At 37.4% G+C, this 27,120-nt stretch overlaps 2 long non-coding RNA genes across 2 annotated transcripts in view; one reads left to right on the top strand and one right to left on the bottom strand.

Annotated features, from left to right (window-relative positions):
- The window catches only part of LOC146427860 (uncharacterized), a 148,623-nt gene that overhangs the window by 53,601 nt on the left and 67,902 nt on the right, over positions 1 to 27,120 (top strand). The gene's annotated exons all lie outside the window — the stretch shown is intronic.
- On the bottom strand, positions 6,199 to 9,670 carry LOC146427861 (uncharacterized). Its single transcript, XR_014856280.1, has 3 exons — positions 8,922 to 9,670; positions 8,010 to 8,137; positions 6,199 to 6,698 (listed from the first exon to the last, which is right to left on the bottom strand). It is a non-coding gene; the product is annotated as an uncharacterized LOC146427861 (long non-coding RNA).

Here is a 27,120-nt window from a genome sequence, read left to right as displayed (position 1 = left end):
CCAAGTTTAGGCAGCCTGTCTGAAGGTGTTGCAGTGGCTCCAACACGATTCATAAGGGGCCTTTTCAGCCTAGGTGAATGAAAAAATCAAATCTGGCAGAAAATTTCAAGATCCTTTGGTCTTTTCCTAGTAATTTATTGGCACATAATAGAATTTACTCTTGTAACTAGAAGAAATGCACTTGGGAACTAAAATGCTGTTTGAACTCTTGTTTTTCCAAGCACAGAACCTAGAATTAATCATCAGGATAGAGAGATTACTTTCTTTCTCTAGGTTAAGACTAAGAAGAGACAAAGGGACATATTTTTTGTTGACCTCTGGACCTCATACAAAATATAGGGAGAATAGTGATGAATCTCCAAAGCCTGCTGGCGTAATAAAGTGCTTGGTATTCTCTGAAAAAAACATCATGGATTCCCTAAATAGTTCATTTTGTTTCCTAAAGTTCTGAAAAACTCGCTTTATTGAAATGCATGTTGTTGCATCGATTTTTCTAAAATACACCTTGTTATCTTTTCTTTGGTAATTGGTGACTGGTAATGACTTTGGCAATTTAACATGTTCTTGCAGACACTTTTCCCATTCCCCTAGATAACTGAAGTCAAGAGAGAGGGCCTGTCTGTCAATCTCTGATGCCTGTCAACTTGCTTGATTGACAGCTTTTTGTCCCACAATAGAGACCATTCCTGCAGCCCCCGTTCTGTTATTTTCTTCTTTCTTAATACTTGTGGGGGATGGTGTTTGCCTCATAATCTGTGTTTAAAATCCAACTTGGAATGAGGCCAGCTCCTAAGAAATTATCACAAAGTCCTCTTAGCTTTGCATCAAGAAAATTCTCTGGAGAGTTTCGTAAGCTGTGATTCCACCTTTCAAAATTACCTTTGCTCAAAAACTAAGCTTCGTTGTTCCTCCAGAATCCCCTTCAAAATCCAACAAAGAGACTGTGAGGTCTGCCTAATGTGTTTTGATATAAGAAAAGTAATTTGTTTGTGCTTTATTTTATTTGGGAAGTTCTTCCTCGTGGAATAACTGTCATAGAAATTTTTGTGTGTAAGGAATGTAGGCAAAATGTGTGAGTCTGGGAGCAGAGACAGGGAGGGATATTTGCTTTATGAGGAATAACTCTGAAAGAGAAAACAAAGAAAACTTCTAAAAGGAAAGTAATGTCATTGTTCGTCCCCCAAATAATGCATTCTTACAAGCATTCTAGTCACCTTGGCATTAATTCATTTAATTGTGAATTAGCCTTGTGCATTAGGATTGATTGGTACTTTAAATTTTGACTTATTTTTGGTGGAAGAAGAGAGTGTGAGAACTGGTTTAACTATTAAAAAATTATCTTAGGTTTTGTGGAAAAAAATTGCATTTTATTAAAAAGCTAGAATCCTTTTAATTTTAAATATGAAAAACAATTCAATGTGAGTATAAAATCAATTGTTGCTACCATGATTTGCAGAAATCAGTAAAGCTTTTGTCAGTTTTCTGGCTGTAGAATCAACAGTACTGATGTCATTCCACTTGGTGTAATTTCAGCAGGACAAAAGGAAACTAGGATTGAAGAATTGCCGTATTGAAATCCAAAGTACCTCAAAGGAAATACACTTCCAAAGAAATAATCCCATAATGCCAATGTTATTCTGATTAATCACAACATTAAATGCACCTGTTGATTCTTACAAATTCTCCTGGTCTCAAAACTCATGCAACCCTGGACTGAGCAGTGTGCTGAGCAAATGCCACTGTGTGTTTTGGGATTATTCACATATTTCCCATTCACCATTTAGAGGTTGATGATTCTGTTATAGGTGTAAAACGGACTTGCAAGGATGCAAGACTTGAATCCTTTTTTTGTTGGGAAAGGGCTGTTTAGTTTGTTGATGGTTGGTTTTTTTTCATGCAAAAGGAAATGTTTAATTAAACTGAGATACTTCTCCTCTGGTAACACTGTGTTCAAAACAATTGAATTCATAAAAATTACGTTTGAGCATAAAGAATAAACTACAGCTAAATTTGGTGTTATCGTTTCCTCTAATAACAAGTAGAATAAACTAATCAGTTTCCAGATAGAGGCCAATGGACTGGCAGGGAAATTGAAATAGATGGAAATAGAGCAGGCACGTAGATGTGTGTATGAATAGCCAGGTCTGTTACACAATATGGACCTGGCAATCTGGAATCTTGAATTCTTGCTGTCTAAATAGCAGAGCACCCTTAATTCTTTAAACGTGTAGAACACTCAGTATTTCAGGAAGAACAGTCCTGTAAATTTCTCAGATGATGCCTCTGCTGCTGCATGTTACTTTTTGGCCATGTGAGCTGATGACAAGGGGCCCAGAGTGTTAGAGAAAAAAGAAATGACAGATGCAGCTGATGTTCCAGGAGATATTTACTTGGGGAAGGCAGGGAAAATATGGGAAAATGTCTAAGTCTTGGAATTTTTGGGGGTCTTTAGTGCATGAATAACTATATAATATATACTCCACACATCAAGAAGAGAAAAATACCCTAATATGATAGAAAATGTTTGAGTGATATACATCTTGGGTCTATCTAGCTGGTTGTGTCTGGATGTTGCTAACCTTTCTTCCAAAGAGCTACAAAGCCTAGCTCAGGATAAAAATGAACTCATTCCCCAGAGTACTTTCTACATAAAGTGGCCACATTCTCTACATCAGGGAATACAGATATCATGTAGGAATGACATTTTTTAAGGAACTAAGAAAAACCACATCTTCACTGCCATTTCCTTTCCAGGGGAATTCTTTCCTGTCCCTGCTGAACCATTCATTCCACTTGCCAAATGTATGGTGAAGGGAATGTTGTAATTTTCTAAGCTTCAGAATAGGGGGCAGTAAGGTCACAGTATTGCTTGAACACTTTTTTTTCTATTACTGCTGGAGTATATAGTGTTTAAATTATTGTGAATGACTGCATGTTTGCTTTTGATGCAGGACTTCCCTTTCATCCTGTGATAAGCTAGTGTTGCTAGAACCCTTGCTGTTGCAAGAGACTTGCTGGTGGACAAGGTGTAGAAATTGTGATCATCCGGTTAGAGAAGACCATCCTGAAACACGGATGGTACTTTTAAAATGTCTTATAAATCACAGTATGCATTTGAAATAGATCCCACTGCACAAAGAATGGCAAAAATTCCAATTTATGCTTTCTCATTTGAACACAGAGGAGAAGCACATAGACATAAACAGAAACACCCATCATGTGTATTTCTTGCAGTCATGGAATCAAGGAGGCATTTGTGCTGTCAGTGGTGCCAGCCTGATGCACAAGGTCTGTGGAGATCCTTATGGAGAGGGCTACAGAATATGCTTTCTACATCTGTGAAATTGCCAACCCCTTCCCTAAACGGATAAGGTAGAGTGGTTTTAGAGGCCATATTCACATCTGCCTCAAGTCTCTAGAATAATCATTTAGCCTGGCATGGCTATGGTCTCTAAATTATTATTGAGTCACCACATTGAGGGTGCTCTCAGCCCTTCATTTGCAGATGTTTTCTTTATCTACAGCAATACCTCTTGTGTTATGCCCTACTGGATTTTATGTGCAATTTCATTCATTCCCCAACTTCCCCTTTTTCTTAATGATTGCAGTGAAGGTACTACTTGCTTTTCAGATTTATTTATCATGTGCCTGTGTTCCCAGATGTAGCAAGTGGGAATACTTGCTTTAGTCTCTGTGCAGTTTGGGTTTTTTGTATGAGAGATTTTTTTCTCCTGAACTAAGCAGACCCAAATTCTAATTATGCCTTGCAGTTATTCCTGCTGGCCTGGCACCATATTTTGTGACCTATCTTTGAATTCTTTTCCTTTCTGCTCTGTTTCTGGGATAAAGCAAACAAAAATGAAACCAGTATTCTGGGCAAGGCCATATTATTGATTTAAACAGTTGCATTATTATTAGCACTGTTGGTTTCTGTCTAATTCAGTAGTTTTGCTTGTCTGACTGTGCTGCACTTCAGCAGAAGACTGTAGAGTTTTCCTCTCAACTGAGAACTCTGAAAGGTAGCTGTAAAAAGGTGAATGCATAATGCTAAAAAGATAGACACTGGTGGAAAGTACCAGATGTACAAGGAAATGATCAATTACAGGCTGTTGTCAAAAGAGTTCATGAAGCAAGGTGCAGAGAAGATGGGAGAAAGCAGAATGAAAAATGAAAAGTTTCAGCAATTTAAGTTAAATCAAAATGTTTTATAAAATTTAGCATTGGATAAACAGTTGTGACAGTTGATACCAACCTGAACTTCACAAGAAGTACCGTAAGGTACAACTGAAATTTCTGATGTCTTGGTTATTTCACTATTCTACACTCTGGCTAGATGGTCTCACATTTATTTCTTGCAGAAGATGCATTTCACTGATTGACACTGTGTGAATATGATGATGGAAGCCCTGATTTTGCACACAGTGAATATATTGATAGATTTATCCCATTTGCTGTTGTTGTCTGTCATGTTTAAGGAAACTAATGAGTTGGTTTTGGGGACTAATGAGAACTGTAGTGGCTAATGGATATTTACATCATTGCTGTGTTTTACCACCTGATAATGTGAACACGAACTTCAGCTCTTTCAAGTCTTCAATTTTCACTATAAGAATCTTTATTTACGTTTTATCAGACCATTAAAAAAATCTCAGAAAAATCAGCGATGAGACATTGGTGATTCTGGTGGAGTTGCTCTGATAGACAATTTCTTTGACTGCTACACTCTTAATCCTGAAAAAGTCCTTGAGAACTAACTTTAAAACAGATCCAGCTCAACCCCAAATTTATCCTATCTGCTTCTCCTTTTGCATTAATTCAACTGTGAAAAAAACAAAAAGATACACTGACAAGGTTTTAATTTTTTTAGGTATTTTCAAACTATGTTTCAAATAGGAATATTAACTGGGGGGGAAAAGTGCTTCCCTTTGTCATAGGAATCCAGATTTGTAGATAACTTGAATACTGTTTTCTATTCTGATTTGAGCATCTAAAAACTAGGCATGAGCTCTCAGGCAGAGTTCTGGGCTATTTGTGGTTTGGAATGTCTTACCTTACTCCTGAAGGAGCCACAGTTCTGCCACAGTTCTGCCTTCTATTTGTGTTGGGTAATGAATGCAGTTGGTGAACAGCAACAGCTTTTTGCTGTGGATAGAAAAAAACTACAATTTCCATACTTCACATCATGCTCCTTTCCTTACTCTCTCCTTCCTCTAACGTATTTGAGTGTGCAGATGTTTCCTAGTTAGTTATTATTTAAGTGGTTAGCTTCTTGCTAACACGTTAATTAAAACTTGCTGTCCAGAATCTCTGGGTACAATTTGCAGTGTAATCTGTAGCCTCTAGTGCATCATTGTATCTCTATTAAAAGGAATTCTGTGTAATGATGCTGGGATTTAATTAGTTTCTTTGCCGGTGTTGTAAAACATAGTGATAAATGAGCTAACAGGTCCATGGATCATTATTCTACTAGAGATGAGCTTATTAGCTGATTATGAATCATTAACAAAGTCTACATGGGATTTGCTTATCTAATTCAACACAATTTTGAACATTCAATACTCTACATTCATTTCTTTCAACTAACAACATTGTATTTAGATTGTAATCTTTGCATGTTTTATTCTGGGAATTTTTTTTCTTCAGTGTTGAATTCTAATTATATTCTAAGTGCTGTGAGAAGACCTGGTGTCCATCTAGGATGAATACAGAACTGCATTGTAAGGTTTTACACAACTACATATTTTTTCATTCTGGTTTTGAGTATGTGTTTATTAATCCTCTAGCATTGCAGGACAGACAGAAACTCAGACTCTAATCAACCTGCATTTCTTAAATAATACACTAACTAGAGCAAAATTAAATACTGTGTGCCAGCAAGTGCTGACCACATAGAAGGAGACAAATTCACATCATTCTGAGTTTTCAGCTTGGAGGTAAGGCATGAGTAGCATCAGTGCAGTTGTCAGAAATAATGGGAGTTAATAACACAAAAGTGTACTTCATGTAGAATAATCACCTGAGAGATGCTTTCAGGAAAAAATACTCAGAAATTTGGTAGTGTGAGTTTATCTTCAAATAAATTAGACAGAATTTCAGAAGAATTTTCCACTTCTCTTTGAGTATCTGCAGTTGTTTAAAGTGCATTCTTCCCTTGACCTTCCTGATGCTCACATATTTAACCCACATTAATCACACAGGCTGTTTTTCTGCTGTGCCATAATGTTAAGTTGTAAACAGAAAGTACTTTGGTGTAACCTGCTTTGTCTCCTCCTTACTAGAAAGTAGCTTGTTAGGTGTGTAGAAGTTATCTCCACCAGGCACTTGTCTGATTCTCACACATTCTCATACATCTGTAGAGTCTTCCCCATGCTATATTTTTATCCTGCCTTTGATCCTCTGCTGGAGAGAAATGAATATTGTGAAAAGGGCATTTAGTGTTCTCTGTCCAAGGTCCCCTTGACTTGAGTGCTTCATGAGGATCCTTGAGTGTTGTCTTAGGAAGGTGAGCTCTTCCAAGGCTGGATTTGCTTTACTCTGCTCTCCAAAATGTAGCTGTCATCAAAAATGACCTCTGCATCATCTGCTTATTTGTTTCTGTGCAGGAAACACCAGGAAACTGTGTTGATAACTCTTCAGGAGAAACCGTGGCAATAATGTAAAAAAGGTGATCTTTAGAGGTGCTGCTATCATGCACAGTTCTATAAATATGGAATTTAAAAAAAACCAGATGTTTCTTAAAACTTGGCAACTGAAAATGGATACAATTTTCTTGTGTTTCTACCAGGATCCTGAATTTCCTATTTACAGAGCCATTAGTTCTAATACTTTCTGATCTTTTGTTTATGGTATCAGAGTAAATATTACTTGGTTTGTCCCAGTGGGAGCAAAATGCATACTATTTTTGTTTCTGAGTTATCTTCTTTCTCTGAAACAACCTTTTATTTCTTCCTTTGGAAAAGATTTGTAAAATGACAGATGGATTTCCAGCAGTAGTAATATTTCCTAATGGTTAGGGAAACAAGTTTGAATTGCAGAGACACAGCCACAAAGAAAAATAGGAGAATTAAAAAGGCATGGTTTAAAATATGAGAGGATAATAACACCAAGTAGAATGCTAGAAATATTCAATATCCTTCATGGTTCAACTGGAAAAATTGCATTTGCAAACATATACTCTTTACCTTAGTTTCTGTTTACATATGCACAGTACTTTTCAGTTGCAGAGTACCAGTGATCATGATTTACAGTATTATTAGCTTCACTCAAATTTTAACATAATAGCCATTTGATGTTGTGAAATGATTTATTAATTTTAAATTACTCTATTTTTATATAACCATAATCTGGTTTATATGAGATTTTTATTAAAAATAAAGTGGATATAATGTCAATATAAAAATATCAAATTCTATTCTTTTCTAATTAGGATAAAATACTTGCCCTCAACGTTTTTTTTTTTTTTTAAATAGCAATGCTAATTTTTGTTGTAAGCAAAATACTTGAATCATAAGATTCATAATGAGTAACATTTTTCATATTGGTCTCTGTACAACTCCGGAAGCAGTGTGACTTTATTTTGTAGGACAAATTCCAATTTCATAAACAGTAGAGTGTGGCCATTTAAATGAATTAAAACAAAGCAGGTTAATTATTCAGGGACCTCAGACTAAAGTTAACTCACAACTAATGCATCATATGCTCTCATTATAACCTGAATCTGTCCCTAAATTACTGTGACTACAGCCACTCACCCAGTATTATCTGTCTGACTGGAGGTTTGTTTTCCTTTTCAGTATTTGTTTTGTTATTTTCACAAACAGGATCCCTTTTTTGATACATTAACACCTTGATAGGGATAAATCTATGTTTCTGCTCAGATTTCTGGTTTTTGTGAAGGTTGCATAAACTGTGATTGGGCAATACCTTTGAAGATCGTTATTTCTACCTCTGTAGATAAATAAAATAGACAATGGCAGAGAATACTAACTTCTAGAGCAACATTTACAAACCTTTATCTTCTCAAGGTGATGCCCTTTAAAAGAGGACAGTGCATGGCTCTTAGTTCAGCAGTTCTGTCAAGTCCAAGGCAATCATTTGATTTCACTTTTATACATATGCTTAGGTGTTCAGAAAATTCCTGTATGTAAAAGAGAAGTCCTGAATACTATAAGCCTAGGTCAACCACAAGGAGGTAGATTTCCAAAGTCTTATTGTTGATATTTTCTGTGAACTGACTTTATTTTGACTTTGACTCACTATAGGCAGCAACATGCACAAATATGAGTGCTATTTCACTTTTGGTTTCCATTTTAAAGGATTTTATACTTGCTTGAAGTTGTTCATGTGCTGCAGATCAAACAGCAGTGTTAAATGTTTGCATTTTTGTCTCTTGCAAGAAGAAAAGGTTAGGATTTTCTTTACTTGGTTGGGTTTTTTTATTTCATTAACATCTTTGAGTGGGCTGAATAGAAGAAAAATCCAAGTATAACTTATTTTGCCTAATGTTTTGGAAGACTTTTGTTTAATCCAATTTTTGTGTATCTGATCATATAGAAGATGATGCTCCTGCCTTAGCAGAAGCCAGCAAAACAGGTCTCAGGGAATAAGGGAACAAATTTAGACCAAAGTTCTAAATAATCTTATTAGAATCACATGCAAAAGAACATGGTGGACTATTCATTTGTCCTTCTACACAGAAGTTTATCATGTTTTTTAAAGATCTGTTGCAACACAGGAGCCGTTATTGATTTGGGACATGCCTGGGACATGAATTTCACACACACATCTAAGAAAAAAAAAGTTTGCCACTGAGTCCAGCTGACAATCTTAGAGGATTTAATGTTTTTTTCATTTATGTTTTTCATATAATGTTTTTACATAATCGCAAAGTGTTAGAATCTGAAATACAGTATTGTCCTTACCTTAAACTAGAGCAACTCATTGCAACAGAAATAAGAAAGCAACTCTGTTCCAGGCAGCTTATTGTTTAACTATGATGTGGTTTCCCCAAGAATCATTGGATCATGGGTTTTAATTAACTCTAACAGGTATTTAATGGAGATTTAATAAGACAGTTATTGTATGCTAATTAAATGTCAACTAATTGCTAAGAGCTTTCTGCAATTATTGAAGTTTACTAATTATCCAATAGATAAATCAATTTTTCATGTAAAAAACTCACATCTGTATAAGCAATAAATATGCAGAAAGATGATGTATATTGTCATAATGAAATGAGAGATGTGCTGTGTTGAATGTGCATCTTGCATCTGTCCTGAACAGCCAAGAAAAAAACAGTTTACTCCTCCTGACAGTGTTTTTTTTCTTGCTGAATGCAGCTCAGCTGCTGGTGCAGAATAAGTGTTTGACAGAACCCACAACAGTAGCAGTAAGGAGTGTGGAATTTTGCATGAAGTGTCTGTATGGAACGAGACAGGGGCCACGAAAGTAGCTCACATCTCTGCACCCTCCCAGCAGGCTTTAAAATGAAGATATGACCTGGAGGAACTAAAGAAACTCTCAGGACTTTCTCTTCCTTTCAGAACAAAGAGTGCATTGTGATGTAGATTGGTTGTCCTTTGTGTGTTGAGCATGAGCATTGTGGAACAGGAGTTTTGTTTTTAGAAACATTTCTGGCACCAAGCATGCATTCAGTCCCTGGCAAATGCATCAGCACATTCTGTGTATTGCCGATTATTAATCAGTACTCAGTGTATTAATGAGGAAAGGAACTGTAATCACCTCTGATTTATGCAAATTAAATGCAACCCTCAGACTCTTGGTCAGTTGCCAGGACAGTCTGCAGGTGCTGAAAGCAAGGATGACCTTTTTATTTGAAGAAAAAGAAAAAAAGCCAAGCTGTTTCACTAGGAAAGAGATTCTTACTGCTAATAAAAATATTTCTAGGTCTTGTGACTAAGCCTGTGTGGGACTATAGCACAGAAATGGAACCCACCAGAAAAGGGGATTTCTGCATTTATTATATCAAACCTAGCAGAATATTTGAAGATTTTGTGGGACTCAGGACAACTGCTAAAGCAGGTTCTTATCTCAGTTGCTTAACACACCTTTAGGTAAGGGATGTGCTTTGCCCATCCTTGAATGGATTGGTTTGACATTATTCACTTACTAAAATGTGAAGTAGCAAAATGACTTCAGAATGCAACAAAAAAGATGAAAGCAGCCTCTTAGAGTACCAAATTGCCTCATTTCTTCTAAATCCTATATTCCTCAAAATTAGAGGGAAACGGAAAGTAAATCCTTCTCAGAAAACAGCAGACTCATCCTGCACTGGAAAAGAATGGTCATGATGAAAAGAAGAACTACTCTGAGACAATGCCAGATGAAATAACACCCATGACCTCTGATGTCAAAGGGAGAGGAGCTTCTTTTCTTGTACAGAAATCTTTCCTGGTGCTTGGGTGGCAGGCAGGCATGATCTATGCTGCTCTGCTCAGGATTAGTGGATTATCTCTGCTTCTCTCAGTTTAAGAATTGAACACAACTGCCCTGGGCCCTTTGTCAGGGAGACTTTTTATGTCTTTATATTCTCTGGTCCTGCTTCTCTCCAAAAGCCATTATCCTGTTCACTTGTAGGAGACAGTAGCTTAGAGATGAGCATTGACCAGGTAAACATATTCAATAATATGGTGCACTTGGGTGACACAGTGCTGTCGATTGCTGATCAATAAATGCTTCCTGCTGACTTCTATGCATCCTGCATGTTCAGTAAATAAATCTGATCCTTCTGAAGATAATTTGGCCCCAGACCTACCTAATTTATCTTTACAGAGTGAGATTTTAAACTTCATCAGGCAGTGTTTCAGGCAATCTAATCTGTCTGTTATGCATTTAGCAACTACAGAAAATTATAAACCTTCCTTAAGAAGTTTCAATAGCTTACTACCTGAAAAATGGAAAATACTTAGCAGCTTCCAATAGAGAATTAAGAAAAATAGTTTCTTTATTATGCAGATTTATTAGTCTTCACAACCTTCCTTGAGGAAAATACTGTCTGTCCTAAAGCCTGAGGGGAAAAAAGGACCATTTTGTGGAATGCCTCCAGTTGGCAGCAAGCATTTACATGCTTTTTTCTCTCTCGTGTATTTTGATTTCCAGTGTTTACAATTCACACATTTGAATTAAAGGCTATAGCCAAATATTTAAATAACTACAAAAGTACCTAAGTCTGACCTAGAAACTCTTAGCAATTGACTCCTTAAGATGTGTTTTAGTCTTGCAGGTATGTCTGGCCTAAAGAACTTGCATTGCCATGCTAGCCTACTGTTGCTGTAGTTATTTAAATGGTAGTGCTTCTTGCAAGTCTGAATTACCTTCATTCTAAGTAAACTCATCCAGTTAGCTTCCAGATGCACTTTAGAGTGTGAAATCCTCTGCTGTTAACATCCACCTATTCCTGTCACCTTCAGTTCCACAGTGCAATTTGCTTTTCTTACTGCTGTTGTGAAATGAGACTTTGCTTTTCCATCTCTGCTGCTAACATCTGTTGGACTCGAGGACCACTGTAGGTCCATTCTGACTGAGCTCTGCCATTCTTTTCCAAATAAAGAAAGATGTCATGTGAAGGTGATGACTAACTTGGGTCACCAAAGCTTAGCAAGCCCCATTCTCCCTCCAGACACAGAGGAATTATGTCTGTAAATCTCCCTAGCTGCCAACTCCCTTTCTAATAGGACAGGACTAGTCAGTCTTCACATTACAGATAGGGAAATAAGGTGTGCATGTTAGGTTTTTCCAGGAACTATGTCAGTTTACACACCTGCAGCTTTCTCTCTGGGAAAATCCCTCATTGCATTAATCTGCTAGAGAAAAGCTTTGGACAGGTTTTTCCTGAGCCCTTGACAGTAATTCTCCAGAGGCTACAGATGTCTACCCTGCAGTCACAGAGATGATTACAGTACAATGTAGGTGTGCCTGATATAATTTAAGGCTGTCTAGCTCAGGTACCAATTGTGGTTTAGTTTCTGGAGTACAAAGCTGAGTATGGACTGATTTTTCTTGATGGGATTTCAGTGGAGGTTAAATATCTTAATTCAAGCTATGCAATGGATACCTTCATGTACATGAGCCTTATTGTCACACATTAAAGGGATCATGCTGGGGGAGGGTGGAAGAAGTCCTTGTAATGTGAGCTGCTGAAAGGCCTAAATTACATATCTGAGCTCCAGTGAGACCAGAGTGGTCTTTTAAATCACTGTTGCACCATAAGTGGACAGTTCTACAGTGTCTTATCTTAATAAATGTAGTGCTTTTCAACAGCGGCTCTTTACTGTATTTAATTTGTCTTACATTACTTTCCTCCTTAATTGGAAATGTTTTTTAGTGTAATGTAGTAGCAATTCCCCCTTGTCCAGAAACAGCACTGCCCATGGGTTGTTAGTTAAGGATATGCCATTATGGTGTTCTCACATATTTGGGGTATTAGTAGAATTTTTCTTATCATTTCAAGTGTTCAGTGGCATGCTGCTGGATGTAAAAGACATTTCAGACCTTGGATAATGAAAATATTTGTAGCCCTGTTTAAGAGAAAAGTAAATCTTTTGGTTTGGACTAATAATGACAGCAGTTCCTTAAAATAATTACAGAATATTCTGGGTAAAAAGGGACCCACAAGTATCATTGAGTCAAACTCTAGAGTGAATGGCCCATATGGGGATCAAACCCACAATTTGGCATTATTAGCACCATGCTCTGATCAACTGAGCTAATAATGTCTGTGAATATTTAGAAAACAGTTCTCAACTTTGGTGTCTTACATGTGTCTCTCCCTGATTAATTTGCAATTTCAGTGCTGCTGTTGGAATTTCAGATTTCTTTAGAGGTATTTCTCAGGATTGTAGTGTAGAAACCAGTGAAACTTGAGCACCTAGATCTCACAGATCTTTGTTCTTGCCAGTTATAGCAGTGAATTTTTTTACTTTCTTGTCTGTCTTTTTTTCTTTCTCACTGGACTGTCCAGTGAGAGAAAACCAATCACAACTCTTTCTTTTTTGAAGGATTATAATATTAGTGCTTTAACTCACATGCAAGTTTTTCCTGTTGCTGTTTTATAATATTTTAGAGTGTATGCTTGTACCTTTTTATGGGAGAATTCACACACACATGGGTGCATGAATACACTCAGATGCTCATTCAGAAACTCCTGCTTCTTTTTTTGCAGCCTCTGTGTGCAGAAGTTTTATCCTGTTAGTATGTTATTCACAACCCTAAGGAATGACGCAGGAAAAAGAACTGCATTAGTCTTAGATTCCTGTAAATAGAACAGGAATTTTGCTAGGAAATACAACATGGCACTGGGCACATGATCCACAGTTTCCCTGTCAGCACCATCCTCTGGTCTGTTACTGTTTGCTCTACTGTCATCCTTATTGTTCATCCTTCAGGCTTTCTGTATGCTGAGAGCAGAATAGCTAAATCAGGAACTTTAGGCTAAAGTGAGGGGATGAATTCTAACCTCTCTGCATGAGCCAGCCCCTAGCGATTGGTGAACTGACTCTTTTATTCTTCTATATCATAGCTTTCTTTTCTCTTGACTAGGCTATTGTCACATTGCTGTTGACCTCTAAACCCACTCTCCCCACCCCCAGCCTGAACTCTGGATTTGGCTTCCCAGGGAATAAACTATGGGCAAAGTTCTACTAGCTAGGAAGAGGGGAAATGGTTCATGCTGCCATAGTAACATGACCTCATACCGCCTTCCTGGAACAAAGATGGTTTTCTTGTCATTTTTTCTGCCCCCATGAGTGTGTGAGCCCCCCCACTGTTTCTCCACTTGGGAGGGGAGTGAAGGCTGCTCACCACACAGTGGAAAAAAGAGGTTTCCTCTTCCTTGCCTAAAGTAGGGCAGTCATCTAGGAAACTGGGGAATCAGATGACCAGGGGAAAATAAACAAAAATAAAAAAAGACAGAAAAAGAGGTGAAGACCTTCAGGTCAATAATCTGAGCTTGGAGTCTGAATTTCATGTAATCACCTCAGATCCTAGGTATTCCAATTTTTAACTCAGTTAAGTTTAATTTTCAAAGTGATGCATTTAAAAAAGAAAATCCTAACTCCACATTAAAAGCGTTGCGCTCTGAGCTGTTTGCTATTGCCAAGGACTGAGATTTTGAAGTTATCTTATCTATCTTAGCATCTGTGAAATGTCAAATCAGCAATTGACAGATGCAAAAAAAAAAAAGGAATACGAATGTTTGAAATGGTTGGGAAAGAAATAGCAAAGTGGAAAAGGGTTGATACAACAGAGTATAAGTGTATGACTTCCAGCACAGTAAATATTACACAGTTTTGAAGACCCTGCCTAAAAAGCACATGGTAGAACTGGGAATTAACTAGTGCTAGAGAGGGCCTTACACTGCTTTTGTGTGAGAAATGACAGAGAGAGCCCAGAAAAAGCATCCGCAGGACCATGACAGAGCAGACAGCAGCTGGAAAAGCCTGGCTGTCTGCTGTTTCTGTCCATGAGCAATCTGCAGGGCATTGCATGAAGGGTGACTTACCATGTGCAGAATTTAGAGAGCTGTAGAACTTCCTCACACATGACCTTGGGCTCAAGAAGCTCCCCTGCTACTAAATATTAGAAGGTGGGGACAAATTTGGGTGAAAAATCACAAGACAGTAAGCCTGTTCTGACACTCCTTAGTAATAATAGCCCACTGCCAGGGCTATTAGGCTTGCTGGGCTTCATCTAAAAGACCTTCTCTACAGAGCTCCCAGTGCTGCAGATTTATAACCTTAACAACTACAGTTTAGTAAACACAACACAGGCTCACCAAAGCTCTGACACTTTTCATGATTTTTGCAATGTAGTGTCAAGTCATCACTGTCTCTGGAAGAAGTTCCCTTGATTTAGATGCAGGTAGAAACCAGTAATGCCTGCTTCAGCAAGTGGCAACATCTCAAATTGATTGTTATTCACTTAATTTGCAGATGTCTTTACATGAGGGGAAGGGTCAAGGGAGGAGGGCTGAGCTACGCATTTCATATCGATGATTATTAAATACTACTCTGTCACCAAATCGAGGCTTTTTCAGGAATGCAAGAAGCATTTACAAGTGGTCTTCAGCAGCTTTCCTTTTAAATCTCTGAAGATAGGCCTTAAAAAAAAGAGAAAACAATCAATCAAAAAACACCAAAGTGAAAAAGATGCTGGACAGGGAATGATGATTTGACATGAGTACATAAAATCATAGGCAGGCTTTGATTTGAATATCTGTTATCTTTGGTTGAATCCCCTATCCCTTCTCAGCCATGTGTTCCTTCCCTGCTGGAGGGGCAGAGCTGGCTCCTCTGCCTTCAGTCAGACAGAGAGAGCAGAAATTTTGTCATCTCTCTTCTCTGTATGTAAAGCTGTGTTGCAGAGCAAAGAATCAGTGACCAAAGAGATGACAGCAGTGTGTTGCTTTAGCGCATGTTAGTCCCCTTGGTCAGGAGATAAATTCATTAGGATTCCATAAAGACACCAGTAATAGAATGGGTGGGGATGAATTGCTTATGTGGACTTTAACAGCTTTTCACATAAAGAAATGGTGTGCAAAATTATCAGGCTCGTTGTGTTTTTCCCCTGTTAATTCTGCTCATAATGAGTGACTTATTATATTTGGAGGTTTTAAAAAATTTCTTAGAAACAATACAGAATCATAGAATCATTAGGGTTGGAAAAGCCCTCTGAGATCATTGGGTAAAGCCATTAATCCAATACCACTGTCTTCACCACTAACCATTTCCCCAAGTGACAAAGCCACACACCTTACAAACACTCCCAGGAATGGTGATACCACCGTTTCTCTGGGCAGCCTGTTCCAGTGCCACCCTTTCAACTGAGAAATTTATCATAATATTCAATCTAAACCTCCCCTGGCATAAATAGGCAAGAATAAACAGACACTTTCATGTATTAAGTGAGGGAGAAAGTTTGGGTTTGCAAAGATAAATAAAACATCATCTATGGAGTAGTGTGCCATTATTGAATATTTGTATCACCTGAAAAAGTAATTGCTACTGTTAAATCATAGTTTACAGAAGGAAAAAGAAGCATATATATATATATATATATACACACCCTATATTTGCTATGCTCCTCTTTAGGACAGCAATGTCTAGGATGCCATTAGTGGCCAGCTGGGTGGAAAAGAGCAGGAAGATATGAGTGATTTGCACCAAGATTTTTGGGGGAGCAAAGGAAGGTAACCTTTTCAGGGACTCTCTCAATATCCAAGCCCATTTTCTGTCTCAGCTTTTGTTCTACCCCATTGTCATTCCCCATTCTTCTTCGAAGTGTGTGATAAGAAGGAGATTTTCATCCTTCTCCATCCTGCAGCAATGGAAAGTCTCCTCTGGGGTTCTCAGAAGAGGAGCTTCAAATTATCCTCTCATTAGTGATGATACATCCCTTCTGCACACTGTGCCATTCCATTGTACTGCCTGAGCGTTGAGCATTAGGAGATAACTGCCTTCACAACATATGTCATTACTCATTAAGGGACCCTTCCTAGATTATGGCTGAGGTTTAATGTCTTGTTAAAGATGTTTAACACTTACAGTTTTGTTTTTAATTTAGGAAGCAGCATGATCAAAGTGCGCCCTGAGAATTTCCCTCAAATTTGGTGAAATTTGCAGGTTGGCCTGCTCAGAGGAGGTGATCCTTAAATTGAATTGCAGCCCTCCAAGGCGTGTTTGAATGTCAAGCACTGCCATGATCTGACATGTTAATGGCTTTGAGAAAACAATGTGTTTCAGAGGTAATTGCTGAAGCAGTGAGTTCCTAGCAATATTTTACTTAAAAGAAATGTGCTGTTTCTCCACTGTGGAGACTGGAACAATGACACTGAGCAACTGAGTGATACAAATCTCTGCTTGCCTTTTAATGGTCATTATATTCTTCTGATAGGCTGGAGCAGGACCTCTGTCCCATCCATTGCTAGAAGCTGAAGATAACATTAGAATCAGATATTATGTTGTTATTGTAAATGGATTAGAGATTTTATTTTATTTGTTTTGATAATACATATCTATGTATATACACATGTGTATGTTAAAAAATTGCAGAATTTTGCTCCCTCTACCTTGATTTAATGCTATTAATTGTGTAATTTTAGTTATATGATTTCTTAGCAGAGGTGCAGCTGCCAGACCATATTGCTGCAGGTCAGAGTTATAATATTTGTGAATGTGATTGAAACTGTGTTGTACAGGGTCTGAAATCTGAGAAAAGGAAACAGAAACAAACTCCTTTAGTGTCCTTGAGGAATAATTTCAAGGTCAGCTATTAAAAAGTGAGATGGGTTGTTCTAACAGATAGGTATAGGTTTTGTATCTGTTTTGTAGCCACCACTACTGGTGTAGAGCATTGCAAGAATAATTGCAATGGTAATTCTTTGGACCAAATTTGGCCTTAATGTTAAGCACCAGATGTCAAAATAATAAGATTTCTTGGGGATATGTATATTTTTTAAAATACAGCAATTTTATATATCTTGTTTACTTACTGTTATTTTGAACTGCCCATATTTGCACCCATTGTTTTCTGTTGTTTTCAGGTGTGCATGCTAGAAACTTTTTCTTTTAAGGAATATTACTCTTGTTTAATAATCTGCTGCAGCTGTGTAGAGGAGAGGGGGAAAAAACCTAACACACACAGGGCTCATGAGCTGAGATAAGGAACCAGGGGAGGATGAACTGTAAGGGCAGAACGGGTGAAACTTAAAGTTGTAAAGTGATTTATTAACCCTTCGCAGAGGAATGCGAAAAATATAAAAACATATGAGCTAAAACATGTGTCGTGCTAAAGACCAGAAGAGGTTCTGATTGGTTTTAAGGCTTGAGTCAGATGTGACAAATACTCCATTTGGCCTAAATCTTCAATCTGTCTGGAAAGACCCTTGTTGCAAAAAGAAGGTATTCCTGAGAGACCTGAACTGCTAATAGCAGCTGTGATGGGATATGAAATGAGGACCTATTAGTGAAGGTTTTTGCTTTTTAGAAATAGTGTTGTGTGATTTTAACTGCATCAAACTCAGTTTAAAACTAGGTTCTAATTTTTTTTTTTAAGTTTTTCAGCGTTTCACTTGTGAGAAAGTGACAGATCACCTGTTTATGAATCTGTGCCTGAATTTTATGGAGAATGTTGTGTGTGTGCTGGTGATTTTTTGGGGTAGATAAACTATAAAATTTCTTTCATTCTCTAAGTGCTCTGACTTCACTTTAAAAATCTGCCCTCATTACTCTGGCTTTAGGAAATAGTAATGTTATTCATGAGAATTCAAAGCATCTGAAGATTTTTATTCTTTTTTTTTTTTCCGTGTTTGGGATGAACACTTGAACAAGGGTTAAATAGCAGCCAGAACAATTCCTCGTAAAATCTTCAAAGCAAATCATATTTTTTAATTATATCAAATTAAGGTTATTAAAAGTTAAGTTCTGAACTGAGAGCATTTTCCAGTGAAAGGTGCTGCAACATCATTATTTCTCCCCAAAATGCATTTACTGTACATTTCTCAAAGCCATCAGGCTTGATTGAAAGCTAATGAAAAAGCTGTCCTACGTCAGTTTATTCCTTGTATCCATTAAGAATAATTACGGCTGAACAATTTTTGATGCCTGTAACCTTCGCAAGTGTTGCTAATGGCATTATAAATTGCTCCTTGTCCAATGACTACAGTCTGATGCTTAATTCAAAAGCGCTCTGTCAACAGGGCTGATTTGTGTGGTTAATGAGTGCGTTTAAAACAACAGCCTCGGCTCATGCATCCTAATGTTGATAAAAGGATGTGGTTCAATAAAGAGGCTTGTCCGTAATAATTAGCAGCAACAAATGCTCTGGATTAGACTGATCGCAGAATTAATGACTCGGCTTTCAGCCCAGTTCAGGGGAAAAAAAAAAAAAGTTTGCAGTTCTAACATTTCTGGCCTTAGATTTAACTTTTTAGGAGTGGTCCTCTGTAAGACATAAATCTTTGATACAAACCCTGCTGGGAGGGTCACTGAACAGTCTAAGGCTCTGCTCTGTTTTCCTTCAGAGTTTAATGTGGAAAAAGAAAATTGCAAGTTAATAAGAGATGAGATAGAAAGATCTGTTATCACCTCTTGTAGGACAGGAGTCATCACTTTGAGTTTTCTTGGACAAGGAAGTGAACACATTCCAGAAAAGTGTTAGCAACTGAAACTCTGGTATTCAGAGCCTTTGCTGCCAATCAGTGTGAGCAAAATGAGACAAATCAGTGACCTGCAATGAGAGGTACCTGAAACTGTGCCCCTAAAAAGCTGTGTACAGGAAGGGATTTACTTTTTGAGGAAAAGTCTAAATCCAAAACTGATATGAAAAATCAGTCCAGGTGAATAATCAACTGAGAGTATCATTGGGCATGGTTAGCAAACATGAAAATAATAATTTCTTTCTAAACACTGTTCAGATTGTTTCCTTCTCATCACTGTTGTGCATGAAACTTAGCAACAGCTTTTAGGTCCAGTCTCAGCTGTGGCAGTTTTCTCTAGAAGTTACAAAATTCTAAGAAACTCTGAAGGGCTATGAATATGTTGGAATAGAGATTCTGTGGTGAAAAAATGTAGACACCTGGTCAGGTAAGAGTAGACTGACATCCCAACTACTCCTTTCCCTCTGTTCACTGCAAAGGGATTCTTACCCTGTCTTTTCTCAGAAGTCAAGTGTTTCAAAGAAGAATTAATTGCTTCTTTTAAAACCAAGTTGTTAAGAGCAACCTTCATACTTTAATTTGGTTTGAGTAGGTATTTACTGTGATTTTCATGATACTTTTGACTGGGAACCATTAGCAAATATTTTGCTTGTTGCTGTTTTAATTTGACATTGTCCATGATCAGGAAAGCTCCCATAGACCATTTGAAGGTCTCCCCTTGAGACCTGTGAGGAGTATCAGGTAGGAGAGATGTGGCTGAATTTGAACACAGAATGATTTTTTTAAGTTATTCATGTCAGGCAGGTTGGCTTCTTGTAGTATTGGAAGAAAAAGAGCCACATTCTTCTAAAAATGTGACTGAAGATGCTGCAGGGACTGGCTGGAATATCCTGCTACAGAGAAGGGTCAAGAAAATCTGGATATAGTGCTGTAGAATCCAAAGTGGTCCTGGTGATGCCTTAATTTCTGGTTTTTTACTCTTCATGTATCTGTAACTTGGTGTAGTTCTGTGCTTCTTACAAAATGCTACAAACCTCTGTTCCCAGCACCTTTAGCCACAACAAAGCTCTCTGGGTAGATATTCAAGGATATATTTGTTGCACTGAAACTATGTAACCAAGGGTGAAATGGGGCAGCAGGGCTGGGGTGTTAACATCATCCCTGAGGGGTGATTGGAGAATTAGGGACCAACATGCTAACAGGACAGAACTGATAAAAGGTGAAGAGCTCCTGACCCACTGTCCAGTTTGGGTGTAGTCCCTGAGGGGGACTTTGCTTGCCTGAGTGTACCTTGAAGGCCTTGAATAAATTTATCTGCTTTTTATATTCCTAATTAGTCTTGGCCTCTGTTTCAGGTAGCCTGGTTTAGGCATAGCTGGCAGCTGGCCAGGGCAGCAGGCAGGTGAATGCAGGTGACATGGCAAACTCTGCCAAAACACTCCAGCTGATCCTCTGCTGAGCTGGCAGGCAGCACTGTGCAATCAATAATATTTCAGAGTACCTTTCTTGGCACCTTTTTTCCCATAGCAAAAAAAATGTCAGCGAACTAAAGTTTTAAAATAATATTTTTATGCCTATAAAGTCAGTTTGACGTGGTTAACTGAGCGTCACATATAGCAACCCATTCATTTAGTCCTCTCTTCTCAAAGTTAGCACTTTGGAGTGGCATGCTGTGGCTAATACCATACAAATTGCTGGAATGGGCAGTTAAACGTCGAGGTCAGAGGTTAAATGAACATGGTTGTTTATGAGGACACAGCCCGAATCCATTTGCATTTTAATATTCTTTCTGTGAGACGAAAAACCATTTTGAGGACAGCTTGTTTGGAAATCCCATTAACAGGTTATTTATGGGACTCATGACTGCATGACCCTTAGCCTTGTTTTGTTAAACATGAACTAGACATGAATCAGATGGGCTGTTGGGCTGCTGCTATTGTTTTCCATAGCATTAAATGTCATTGGATTCAATTATTCTGAATCTGACACTTTCTAAGTTATTACCCTCATAATGCCTAATTTTCCTTTTTTCTTTGTCAACCTTATTATTTCTGTCTGCTTTAAAAAGCAGAGACACTCTAAAAAGGCCATTTCCTCTCTTATCACTGATCTAGGTGAGAATGGAGAGCTTATCTACTCAGCTCTTAAATAAATAATTGGGAAGACACAGTTTAAAGAAATTAGAAGATTCCAGCTACTATCATGGCACATTTTAAGGAATAGAGAAATCTAAAAATTTGTCAGGGTAGTAAAACTAGCTATGAAAAGGTCAGGTAGTAAATGTCTAGAAAGGGGTGGCTTTTAACCCTTTTTGTCAGGAGTATAAAATGATGAGTGATAAATCAGGCTAAGATGATGATGTTGCTATCAATCAAAATGCGAACAATTTTCCATAATTCCAGATAACAACTTTTTATAAAACAAATTTAGGTTTTACGTGTTTCAACACAATTCTTTAACACGAATATTTAATTGAAAGGAGATAGTAGACAGGTGACAGCCTGTAGCAGAAATTAATGAAAAACCATTGATGTTTCTCATATGGGAGCTGTGCAGTTGAGAGCAGCTAAAGGACATGGGAAGTCCTTGGAATCAATATGTCCTATCTTACATGTTCTTCTCTGGCATTTGATCTCTCAGTGATCCAACATGTAGTTGTGCTGGTTTTGGCTGAGGCAAAGTTAATTTTGCTCTCAGTAGCTAGGATGTGACTATATTTTTGGATTTGTGCTGAAAACAATGTTGATCATTCTCTTCTTCCCACTTTCCTTCCCTCTTTTCCCTGCCTTCCTTTTCCAAGTTTAAAATAGATTTCCTGTATGAATTGTCTATCAGTGGAATTCTTTTTCAGTGGCTAATTTATTCTTAATAGAAATTGGTGGGTTGGGGGTGGGGTGGTGTTGGTTTTTCTTTTGTGGGGGTAGGGATTGATTTCCAAAGAAAAATGAACAATACATCCTTAGAACAAGTTTTTAAGTATCATGATTTTTCAACTAATTTGTACTATATACTCCCCTTTTAAAATGTTAAATTACCTCATTGTATTTCTGAATATCATGTATACCTGGGCCTGAAATTAAGCTTGCTGTATAGTTGTCAAAATGACCACAATTTGCTCTATGAAATGTTCTGATTGCATGTGTAATTCAAAGCAATCCTGATCTCTGTGCAAACCAGTACAGACTGCTTAGGGACAAGGTTTATGTATGCTGATTGAGCCTTCAGTTCAGCTGGCAGTGAATACACCTGAATATTGGAAAAGATGCAGCACAGATTTCCAGATTCCTAAATTCTAAAGAGACTGAAAGAAGAGAAGAAAAGCTGTTCTGCTACACTAAAGGTTTCAAGAAAGGTTCAGTTTTTCTTATGCATGTTTGTTCCAAGTTCTGTTGGAAAACTGCCTTGGTGTTACCTCTAAAGTGAATATATTCATGTATTGTATTGCAAATACAACTCGTGGTTATAACTCTGGGATTGTCCCATTTCTTACTGAGAAGTATAATTTTAACAGCAAATATGAATGATATTAGGAAAACCTGTTCATTTAAAGCAGCTCCACCTGAAGCATTTCGAAGAAATTCTTTCTCTTAAGGTACTTTGGGTGTTTAGTCAGGAACCTTCCAGCTCCTTAGGAATGTTTCTGTAAGTCTTCTGAAACAGCCTAAGTCTGTGACTCCCTTCTTCTGAATATGTCGTTTATTAACAAATCTGCCATATGGCAGAGACATTTAACTATTTCATATGCTTTATGTAAAAATTAAGGCAGAATTAGTGCAACACTGATGACTTGTATGCTGAAAGTAAAATACTTCTTTTCTTCTTTTTCATGTTCTGGTTTTTATGCCTTTTAGGCATAAAACCATGAAAACCAAGCCAAAGAGAACTAGGAGAGAGAAATAGAAATAACAGTATTTCCAAATGAAGCATTTAAGCCTCTGAGTTCCCATGCATTCCTTCAGATCATCTGGACTTTTAACAGGACATAGCTCTGAAGTATTAATATGAATGCTTCTCCTAATGTCTGGAGATCAAAAATGGCCATAAATACATACATTGACTCTAAATAATAATAATAAATTAATTTATTCAGCATTGAAAACAGTTTTGAACTTAAGAGTTTGGTCAACCGTCTGAACAGAACCATTTTTTTTCCCCAGAGTGAGCTTTTTCATTACTTTTTGGAAATTTTGTACTTCTCCCTCAAGCTTCTGAAAGTTCACAGAAGATTATTCCCAGTTTACTCAGCTTCAGTTATATGGTGGTAGCTTCTGGTTAAATACATGTGCTTAATAACAGTAAATAAATTCTGTCAGTTTATTTTTACTCCTGAATAAAAATGTTCATTATATTGGTAAAAATAAGCAATCCCATTCTATTTAACAGTGAAAAAGAATTGTACATATCCCTGCAGGAGCTGAGGAATCTATTTTCATTATAACAAACATTGATTTTGCATTAAAAAGTCTCATTATTTGAGATAATGACTGTTGGGTTTCTCAGTTATTCTTCTGGTTCCTAAATCATTAAAACCATAACAGTAAAAGAGCAAATAGGAATGCACAAGACACCAAACTGTATTGAAATTTATTACCATTTTGTCTTTAATTAAAATTGCAATCATCTGAAAGGCAGATACATACCATCAGAAAATTATCTTACTTATTCTGAGCGCATTTGAATAACATCTGTATTTTTGCCTATAGAAACATCACTGAACCCAAATGTATTGATTTTTGTATTAATATTAGTAGAATTAATACATGGACTTCTGGGGACCTCATTCTTGGGTGTTTTACTCCCAATTCTCAGCAGTGTACTCAGTCCATGCTGGATCAGTGCAGCTCAGCCTGTTACAGCTGGAAGATGTAAGACAAATCTCCGTCTCACCTGCACGGGTAAAGATTTGTATTTCACACTCTCTCACCCTCAAATAATCCTGATTATGGAATTGGTGAGGAGGGAGCCTTGTTTGCTTTGCTTTCAGAGTGCCACTTTGAATAATTCTGAGGTGTTTTTTTTTTTTTTTCCTAATGGGCCTGAAGGGAAGTCAAGTCCCCTTGTGCTCTCCTTCCCCCCCTGCTCCTCAGGCTGGGGCTGCGTGGGCATTAATGTATTCTGTGTAATGTCAGGGGCTCACTGAATGCACCTTCCTACCAACAGCACGATGAATTATTGACGGCAGGGATATTCCCTGGTGGATACTTTTCCAAGGTTATACTCTCTGATATTAGATATTTATTCGGCATAAGGTAGGGATAAGAACCTCATTGCCACATTATGTCTGACACAATCAAGTTTTGGGGAATTTCAACAACATTAGAAGATTTGTATAATATATTCTTTTAGAGACGGAGGCAGAGCTTTAAACAAAGCATAATCCCTGCTGCATATCATTTCCACCATCCAATGCAAGAAGAGGAAGCGAAACCATAATGCTGTCTGCATCATTTCCCCTTTGTGCTCAGTTGCAAGGACTATTCACCTAATATTCAAAATCCATGTATTCATTAAACAGAAGAGAATGATGAAAAAGCTGAAAGAAAAAAAGCAAGGAAATAATGAAAGAGGTTTCCATGAAAGTGGAATAAAATTGAGTCGTTGTTCCTAGATATTTGAGAAAGTATTTAGAAATAATTAAATAGTTGATATCCACCACCTTTTCCAGCACTTGGATGCTGCAATTTGGTTTTGATGCTAACGTAATTCCTAATTTCCTTGCATAAAATGTTGTTTATATTTCTGCTGTCTGTAACAAAAGGATGTGGTGAACACTTCACTCACTGTCACCAAGGCTCTCCTTGTCAGTCCCTTTGTTAGCCAAAGCCTCCAGGGTTTGTGTCCTGGGCAGTGGACCTTTTGTGCTCCTCACGCTCTAGTCTGAGACAATAGGGAGAAAAATAAATCTTCTGTGACAAGTTTACTTAAAGGGAAACTATCACATTAAATAAGCATATAAATATACCCACAAGTAATGTTATTCCTGTGGAAATTTTGGAAAAAATGTTTTTCTTTGTACCAGTAGTTAAAATCTTCATCTGTTTGCAATGAGTAATTGTGAAAATCACATCATTTTTCACACTTCAGGCTGTTCTTTGCATAGCACTTTCAAAAAACTAGGAAAAAATGTCAGCTTTTTTACCATTTCTTTTTAGTCAACATTCAGGATCTGAATATTGTGTCCTGCCCCAGTGGGAGCCTGGGATGCAAATATTCCAAGGGAGTATTTGAGCTTAAAAAAACTTGTTCTATTTCTAGTGAAATGTTTATGGAAATAGGACCAAAAAAATCATATTTGCTAATGATGGGTGTCATTACAGAACATAAGCAAACCAAAATATTTTTAGGGGATTAACCTAGCCTTTTCCAGGAGAAATTATCTTCAAATATGAGGGCATTAAATCTCTCTGTTTCTTCATCACCTTTTATTTTATGCAAACTCATAAATTCACTTAATGTAATTATTTTTGGTGAATAATTTAGTGAATTTTAGCAGGATAATAGAAGTAGAATGGTTTTACAGTGATCCTTACATCTTATTACATCAGGCTGTTTATTAATTACTTCTTGCAGTTTGTTTATGAAATTCTCTAGTAAGGCAGAGACCAAGATTTCATAATAAAAATTGAAGAAAACAACAAAGACTATATTGAGAAAACACAGTGATTGATAGAGAAAATACTGCCTAATTTGTTAAATGACTATTTAAACCCTATTAGTAAATGAGGTTTTGGTTATGTTTCATAGCTATACACACAGCTGCACTGTTGGCACAAATAGGTGCTTTAATTTCATGGACACTTTTCAATCAGAGCAGCAATGCCAGGGAAATCTTCTGGAGTAGAAAGAAGCTGTAATGGTGAATCTGGCAGATCTTGGGCTGCCAAGTAAATCTGTCACTGTCCTATGTGCAGTGAGATGTTCTGGGCAGGCAGCACCTTTACTGAGCCTTTTAGGGGGATTTCTCTGTTGCTGTGACTGTGCTTTCAGCTTTCCTGTGAATCTGTCTCTATATTAATGAATTACACTGAGGGTTTTGTTTGGGGGGTTAGGGTTCTTTGTTGTTTTGTTTTGCCAAACTGTTTTGTTTTGTTGAAAAGCAACTCTCAGCACCGGGGAAAGGGCTCAGGAGCTAATTGGATGTTAATGAATGGAGGAGAATAAATACCTTACTAGGGGAAAAAATGTTCTCTATTTGAAGACCACTTTCTTTAGTGATTCATGGGGGTTTTTTTCTGTAGGCTTTGCCTGGGGTATATTCTAGGATATCATAGAGCTGTTAAACAATATTTAAATTAACATACACATAGCCTGCTTGCAATTTGGGTTGCATTGAGCTGGACCAAAGTATATGTGTATGACTTCCAAAGTAATCTGGGGAATGTACAGCTTAAAAGTACCCAGAAAACCACTTTGTAACACTGAAAAAATAGTGAGGCTGAGTCCTTCATGTAGTTCTGCAGTAGCTCTTTGGGAAGCTTTATTAGCTTTTTTTATATTGTTATTTCTATTGCTCTTTCATTCAGATGGGATCAATGCTTTAAACTTTAAGGATTTCTGGAGACATTTCTTGACTCTGAGGATTTTCAGTGACTTATAAAGACTTTTGATATGATATCAAAGAGATTTTTAGAAGGGTGTGGAGATGATGAATGTCCCCCCCTTACCCCTACCATCATACCTGGAAGACATTCATCATCTACATTCTGTTTTCCATCCTCAGAACTCATGCTAGTAGACACAGAATAGTCAACAGGCAAGCAAGAGCTGCATTCAGACACAATTACTTTTTCCCATAATTTACTGAATTTTCTACTCTTATGATATCTGAGGAAATCCCAGTTTGTCAACTGCATGTTCATCACTGTGCAGTTTTTCAGCACAAGACCTAATAATTTCTTACAATGCAACTTATAAATGCTATTAAAAATTCCCACTAAAGACTCTTTATT

The sequence above is a fragment of the Lichenostomus cassidix genome, chromosome 23 (assembly GCF_008360975.1).
Source record: "Lichenostomus cassidix isolate B80296 chromosome 23, HeHo_3.0, whole genome shotgun sequence".
NCBI classification, from domain to species: domain Eukaryota; kingdom Metazoa; phylum Chordata; class Aves; order Passeriformes; family Meliphagidae; genus Lichenostomus; species Lichenostomus cassidix.
Note: the sequence above shows the minus strand (reverse complement) of the source record. Positions and strands in the feature narration are given on the sequence as shown.